Genomic DNA, 7,983 nt, shown 5'->3' with positions numbered 1-7,983 from the left:
TCTACCTTTCTGCTGGGGATACTGGACCGGACAATTCACTGCTCAATGTCCCTGTTGGCCACATCTGAATCACTTGATCGGCGGGTCCATAGTTGGCTTAGGAGATTCCACGGCTATGATTGCTGGGGTTCTCCGCAGTGGCAGCCATCTAGTTTGTTCTGGCTTTGGCTCAGTTTCTGGAGGAGTCGGCTTCTTATAGCGAACAAGCTCAATGTGTAGCTTCACTGCCACTCGGTACCTGGGTTGCTGCCTGCCTAATTGCTGTTGTCCTCCCAGCTACTGCTGGCCCCCCAGTGGCTGCTGTGCACCTGGTGGTTACTGTCTCTCCAACAGATTGCACAGTCATACCAGCTGTTGAACCAAGTCACGTTGAACTTCTATGTTCAGGTTGGCTCTAACTGCAGGTCCCTGGCTCAGGTGACAATGGTGGTGATAATCGGGCCTGCATGACCAATGGTAGTAACGGTCAGGGGTCTGACATTATTGGTGACAGTCTAGGCTTTGGAAGCATGGGTGTCTCTCGGGGCTGTCGTAACGATCCTGTCTGGAGCTTTCACAGTGGTGATGCCTGTCAGGAGACCATGACGAACGATGCCAATCAGGGCTTCTCCAATAGCCAAGGCTGTCATGTCACGTGTGGCATTCTGGACTCCTTGACGCTCAACAACGGCCTGGACTGTTGCCCCATGACTGACAGTCAGGACTCTTCCTTCCCATTGAGCTTGAGGTCGATGCTGGTGGCTCTTAGTGTGTAGTAGCCCCAGCTCCATCACTGGGGCTAAGGCTTCTTCTTGGCATAGATTGGTGCTGATGTCGCTGGTCATCACACTCACTAATGGGCAAGAAGCAGGTGACCTGTCCCTCGTATTTACCTCATTTACCCCATCCCCCTTCTACATCTGAATTCTAAAATAGAAAGGCACATTAAAAGCAAAAGTAAAAATGGCTGTTGGTTCTCAGTTGTGAGAGCGACGACATCCATTGTCACAGCGTTGACACTCCGTTTCCTATACTGTTCCTGCATTTTGCTCTCAAGCTAGGATTAACCCTACAAAAAAGAATAATTCTTACATTTCCTGACATATTTAAAACTTTAGCCTGTATTTGGCTCTATACAAAAGGGCATGTCTAACAATTTTAGTTCAGAGGCCATAAGAGATAAATGTCCCAATTAACTCTATTATTAGTAATATTATTATTAAATTTGTTTTTCACCAATCTCACCATGAGGGAACTATGGTCAGCTTACAACTTTAAAAGCAAAAAACACCCATATAAACACATATCTAAGGACAATAAAAATACAGATTATGACTAAAAGATTAGGAGGGAGGGAAAAGGACATGCAGACAGAGGTGGATTTGCCATTGGTCCATGAACCACCTCCAGTGTGAAGAATCTTATTCTTCCTATCATGGTTAATTTGTTAGATTCCTCTCCTCCCAGACACACATTTTAAAAGTATCCCCCTACCTAATCCTTAAAGGATAACATCCATATGTAAGACTGCCCCAGAATAAAAAGACTTGCCATGCAAGAGTTAGTGAACAAATAGATGGGGGTGAAACTGTTGACACTTGTAGTGGCAGCCATATATTTTATTTAATCTCGACTTTAGTATATTAATGGCTCTGATCCAATGGTATAAATAATTTTATCAGATTTATCGACTTGGTGGGATAGCTAATGGTCTAGTATGCTGGCTGGGGAATTCTGGGAGTTGAAGTTCCCCACACATTTCAAAGTTGTCAGGGTTTAGAAAGATTGAGTTGGTGGCCTTCATTGGATGTATAGTAGTCAAGTAACATTGGATAGCCATCTGTTAAGGATGCTTTACTTCGGATTTTGGGACGAAGCAGGAAATTGTATCATTACCAAAGTGTCCTGTTCAAATCTGTGATTGAGGATTCTGGGAAATGTAGGGCTCCCTACACAGTAAAGAAAGTCAGTATAAGAATATTCCTCTTTATCTTTAAATAAGCAGTGGTGAAGAAATGCATTACTATCAACTATTAACTGAATGGACATCCAGTGTGTTATATCAAGAATCTGAACTACATAGGGACTGTCATTTCCTTCTGCATTGGCTCCTTCTACCCTGCCATGCAATTGTGTGGGCAGGGATTCCACTTCCAATACTGTTCCTTTCCTACTCCAGTTTTCCTGGTTGCTGCTAGTACATCTGCTCCGAATCTTCTGGCACATAAACTCACTTCAGGAATGGAAATGTTTAATGTTGAGGTTATGCGAGCATGCACAAAACCAAGCAATCTATTGCAGTTTGTTGCAGAGAGGAAAAAAAAATAGAGGATGGAAAATTGCAACCAAGAATTGCCACTTAAGGGGAGTGTCGGTGTGCAAAATGACACAAAAGGAAGAACATTTACTGGACACACAGAAACTGAACTTAGTGAGGCAGCTCTTTCCCCCCACCTCATAATGATTGATGGTGTTACCACAAGAGCAGGGAAGCAGCGAAGGAAGGCAGCGTTTTCTCTCCTTAACAACATAGAGAAACAAGCATTCTCACTTGGTAAGCACTCCTCCTTAGTCCATTTATACTCAAGATGTCAGTTATACACTGTAAGAAAGCAAGATCAATCTTCAAAGGCAGCGTAATCACAGCAACTCCCTGGCCTCCATTTTCTTTGAATGAAGGCCATAGTAGTTTTCACCTGAGGACCTGAAAAAACACTTGGTTTTTAACTGGCATGGAAAGATCTGCACTCCAAAAACTAAGCTGGACTGTGACCACAAATATGTTTCAAAAGGGAAAAAAAATCTAAACTATTATCATTTCCCTTTGAATTGCATTAAGTTATAGCTTGGAAGCACACAAATTTCTGGGAACTACTAGCAATCCTAGATCCAGGGATATATTAATTGGTGGCTCTGAAGATCAGGATGGTGGTGGCTATCTCTGCATAATCAAAGCCCTCCCCCTTTTAAGATATGTGGCATATGCGGTGGATGAAAAAGAATGGGGCTTCAATTGTGCAGACATGATCTTGACTTTTTTTTACATCCACTGTGGACACCTCTACCTAGAACCTTAATTTATACTTCTTTATCCATTAAACGAATAACAGAGCCTGAGATCTTCACTCTTTACTAATTCTATCCTCAGCATTCAGGGAAATAGAACTCATTTGGAACAGGAGAAATTATATTACTAGCAAGTCGGTGCCTAATGTATATGGCTCGTTCTCAACTTACAAACTTAATGGAGCCTGTCAATTACAATTGAAAATCATGACAATCACAAAATGTGTCATTGTGTGACCACTGTGACCTTGTTTGAGGAAATCATTAAGTGAACCCATTGTTCGCAATGAAACATTTTTGTCTCAACCCAGAAGTAAATACTGGATTTTGATTAAAAAAATCACTGTAATCATGTGATTATATGTTGCTGCCAGATGCTACAATCAGCTGTAGATGTGAGCTGGTTGTCAAGAGCCCAAAATGCATTCACATGAACTTATGGGTGAGACGTTTATTAAAACTTTGGAACCAGGTCGTATCTTTTGAGTGGTCTGTCATAATTTCAAAGGGCCACTAAAATAACCAGTTATAAGTTGAGGACTACCTGTATTAGCTTTTACTGCTGGGCTATTAGTGGTGACATATTCAGAAAAAATCATAAAACAGGATCAACCCCATTACTCTATGATTTCTTTTGATGATGCTCAAAAACAGATTTCTGTGCATAATTAGTCCTGAACTATTTTCTGGATTGAGATTATGGTGAGCTCAGCACTTCAACATTTATCTTCATATAGTTTTTTGTGCCCAGGGAATCTCTTTAAGTCAGCTGTGAAAGCTGGACAACATATGCAATTCAATCTCTGACAAGCTGACTTCTTAATTTTAATGCAATAAAATCCTTTGATATCTTAAGGCAGAATCTTAATGTCTGTAATAGCCACAGAACTTTCTCTTGATCTCCCAGTGAGACTGACTTTGGGTCAAACAATACTAATCTTTTACTGTGCCATAAACCTTTGCAATCCTTACTTCATTCATCTTCTTATCCTCAACATGAGAGAGATTAATAATTATCCCAGCAGGTGTTATTCAAACATATCAAACCAATTACTTCCCACTTAAAGAATTTCACTTGCCTGATGATAAATCTGCTAATGTTGCATTAATAGTCTAAACAAGACTTCAAAAAGTAGAGATGGTTTCTTCTCTGAAAACTGCTGGCAAAAATAGTCAAATTACTGTACATGAAGGGACAGCTTAGCTTTAGCAGATTCCAAACCATTAAACAATTTTCTTCTTCAGTAAAACCGCCCCCTCATCATTATACACTTTCCTTTCTTTTGTGGAATGATACAACTGCATCTAAATAAACAATAAAGGAACAAATTAGTGCTTCTAAAGGTTTTTTTTCATGGCTATTAACAGCTGCATATTAAAAGGCAATGAAGATAAACAGTCCCTTTGTTGAAGGTTTTATGAATCATTAACAAGCTATAGTTTCAGGTAATATAATGCGTGATTAGAATGGCAAGGAAAGCTACAGGATAGACAATTTCTGACCTTTCAGAAGTTTTTGGACTCCAACTGACATCAAACTCAGTCAGCATCAAAGTCACAGACTGGAATTACATATAGCAACATCTGGAAGACTAAAAATTCATTCTTCCAGCCTAGAAAACAGCTGTAAAGTGAGATCCATGGAATTCTTTGTACAGGAACAGTATTAACTGAACACCAACATCCTTTAAACAGAATGTAACCTATTAGGAATATATTTTATTCATTTTAAGAAATATATAATATATAAAACTACATCATGTTAAATTCCCCGATTTTCAAGATTCTATATGCCAAAATTCCCCAACGTTTTCCCAAACGCTCCCATTTAATGGACTATAGACTCTGAAAGACAAAAGATCAACAGCAAAAAAAAAAAAAACCTGTTGACGCTATTGAAAAGAAAGTATGGCAAATTTTATGTAAATATTTTGCCCTCGGACTCCCGAGTCTTAAAAGCCTCTGCATTATCAGTTTCAGCTGATAAATAATATGTAAGAGTCTTTCGATGCAGCTAAGAATTCTACCCAGGATTCCTATCCCAGCTGCCTGAGCCTATTCAAACTGGGGCTAACATAGCTACAACTTAAGTGACCTGCATACTTATTGATCTATAGGGCAGAACTAAACTAGGGCTTCTTCATGGTACAGAATATCTATCTAAGACTTTTATGGTTACAAGTTATTTGTTTGTTATTCTAGCTGTTATTGCAAAGTGCTCCAAACATCACAAGCAGATCCACATTTGTATGAAATTAATGCTTTGTTAAAAATGCTGGTCTGTTCATCAGTGTCCATAACATCTGGAATACATTAAGCACCATGAAAAAAACATCTTCTGCCACGGAAGAGGTAGAAAACTCATAATAGCACAATATACGCTGGGACAAAAGAGGTCTGTTTCTAAGTCTCAGAATACTATAATCTGAAAGAGTAAAAGGGGGAAAAGAATTAATAGGATATAATATTAAGAACCTTACTTAGATTAAAATTTGATTTGATGCTTATCTTCAGAGTAAATGTAACTTGCACTTTAGCACAGGGCTTTTCAACCAGTGGTACAGGTACCACCTGTGATACATTGGCACCTGGCAGGTGGTATGCAACCATCCTAAAAAAGTGACAGCGGGGGAGGGGAATGAGTTGAACCAGTGGCAGCACCGCACAAGCCTGAGCGAGAGACGGCTGGAGTTGCAGGGCTGTCAGGGCTCAGCGGAAGCGCCAGGATCCAGCTGGAGCTCGGCACTGATCCTGGCGCTTCTGAGCCCAGAAGAGGCGTCGATCAGCTGGAATGTTGCAGCATCTCCAGGGTCTTGTGATTTACATTCAGATGCTTGGCAACTGATTCATATTTATGATGGTCACAGTGTCCCAGGGTCATGTGAAGTGACCAAAACCTGCTGCAACCACCCAGTAGACAGGGTGGGCAATAAAAACCAAACACCCCCCCACCCCACCCCTGCTGCCAATCCTCAACAGAAATGCTCAAAACAATGAAAACCTCGGACAGGAGGAAGAGTGCCGCCGGGTGGGCAGGCAGGTGTCTTGCTCGGCTGTGGCTTGGGGGACCCTTTTTTCAGTGCCACTGTAACTTCAAACAGTCACTAAGCGAACTGTTGTAAGTCGAGGACTACCTGTACTTCATCACTTTTTTCTTCCTTTTTTTTGGTCATCAAGTTTTTGACCCCTTGCTAGGCGACTGGTGGTACTCGGATGTTGCCATATCCTAAAAGTGGTACAATGGGTGAAAAGGTTGAAAAGCCCTGCTTTAGCAGATATATCTTATGCAGTATGATCTTGCATATAGAATTATAATGTAAAAAGTGAACAGTCTTCTTAATGACGCTGAGCTTGTCGATCAGAAGGTCGGCAGTTTGGCGGGTCAAATCCCGAGTGCCGCGTAGCAGCGTGAGCGCCTGTTACTCGTTCCAGCTTCTGCCAACCTAGCAGTTCGAAAGCATGTAAAAATGCAAGTAGAAAAATAGGGACCACTACGGTGGGAAGGTAACAGCGTTCCGTGCGCCTTTGGCGTCTAGTCATGCCGGCCACATGACCACGGAGACGTCCTCGGACAAGCGCTGGCTCTTCGGCTTTGAAACGGAGATGAGCACCGGCCCCTAGAGTTGGAAACGACTAGCACGCATGTGCGGGGGAACCTTTACCTTTACTAACATTTTTAAAAGTGTATTAGGTAAATGAAATGCTATAGTAGTGGCATCAGTTGTAAACCATATTTCAAGAAATACATTCAACACTGTATAACAAAGATATGTGGTGGTGTTGGCCTCTTAAGCATCTGAAGGTTTATTACTGCCAGGAAATACAGATGTGCAACATGGATGTAGACATTTTCTTTAACAATTACTGTAGGGCAGCCTATAGAATCTACAACTTTCTACTTGCAATGCACAACAAATCATCATATAGTTATATATTTCCAATGGATTCACAAAATCGACACTTTCCTATTGGTTTTTCATAAGACCCTGGAGACATGGCTCTGTGCTTGAGCCTGGGGCTGGTTTGTGGACCAGGGCCCATAGCTTTGTTATGCTGAGTGCTGGACTCTGGCATTGTAATTTTATTTTCTTGCTGCTATTGGCTCTATATTTTTTTATTTATGTCTTTATTATTTTTAATATTGTGAGCTACTAAGAGTTACTTATGTGAATAGGCAGTAACATAAGCCAAATAAAATAAAATAAAATAATTAGCAATGTGCTCCAAAGCTTTGAAAATCTAGATGTTGATCTATAACAGCGTTTCCCAACCTTAGGAACTTGAAGATGCGTGGACTTCAACTCCCAGAATTCCCCAGCCATGCTATGCTGGCTGAGGAATTCTGGGAGTTGAAGTCCACGCATCTTCAAGTTCCTAAGGTTGGGAAACGCTGATCTATAACAAACTTGTTTCCTTAATAAGAATTTTTACAAGATGCAATGAAAAATATTCTCAATTCTTGGGACGGCAGGCTAAAAGGAATAACATTAATGGAAGCATTCGCAAAAGAATTTAGATGTTATATAAATGCAAAAACAACAACAACCTGATATCCACAAAAGAACTAAGGCTCAGTACAGAAGTATAAAATGATGCTCTTACTTCATTATAGATGATGTACCATATACAGTCACACTTTTCAACAATGGTTAAATCACCTCAAGATTGCTATTAAGGCTTCCAACTGAAGATCTAGACTTTCCAGCACGTCATTAAAAATGCATGAAAAATGGCAGACCACACAATTATCTTCTTATATTTAGTGTATCTTAGTGACCCAAACAATATTTTTTTAAAAAAGCTTCCAACTATACTGCGTCATGCAATAGCATACTGTAATTTGTAATTGTCCATTATTGCTAATGGAAAGTATGATTGCCCATTTTTACTAATGAAACGTATTTTTGCTCATTATTACCAATTAAGTATACATACTTA

This window comes from Vipera ursinii, assembly GCF_947247035.1.
Source record: "Vipera ursinii genome assembly, chromosome: Z".
Classification (NCBI taxonomy): Eukaryota; Metazoa; Chordata; class Lepidosauria; order Squamata; family Viperidae; genus Vipera; species Vipera ursinii.
The sequence above is the reverse complement of the archived record's forward strand: the minus strand, read 5'-3'. Positions refer to the sequence as shown.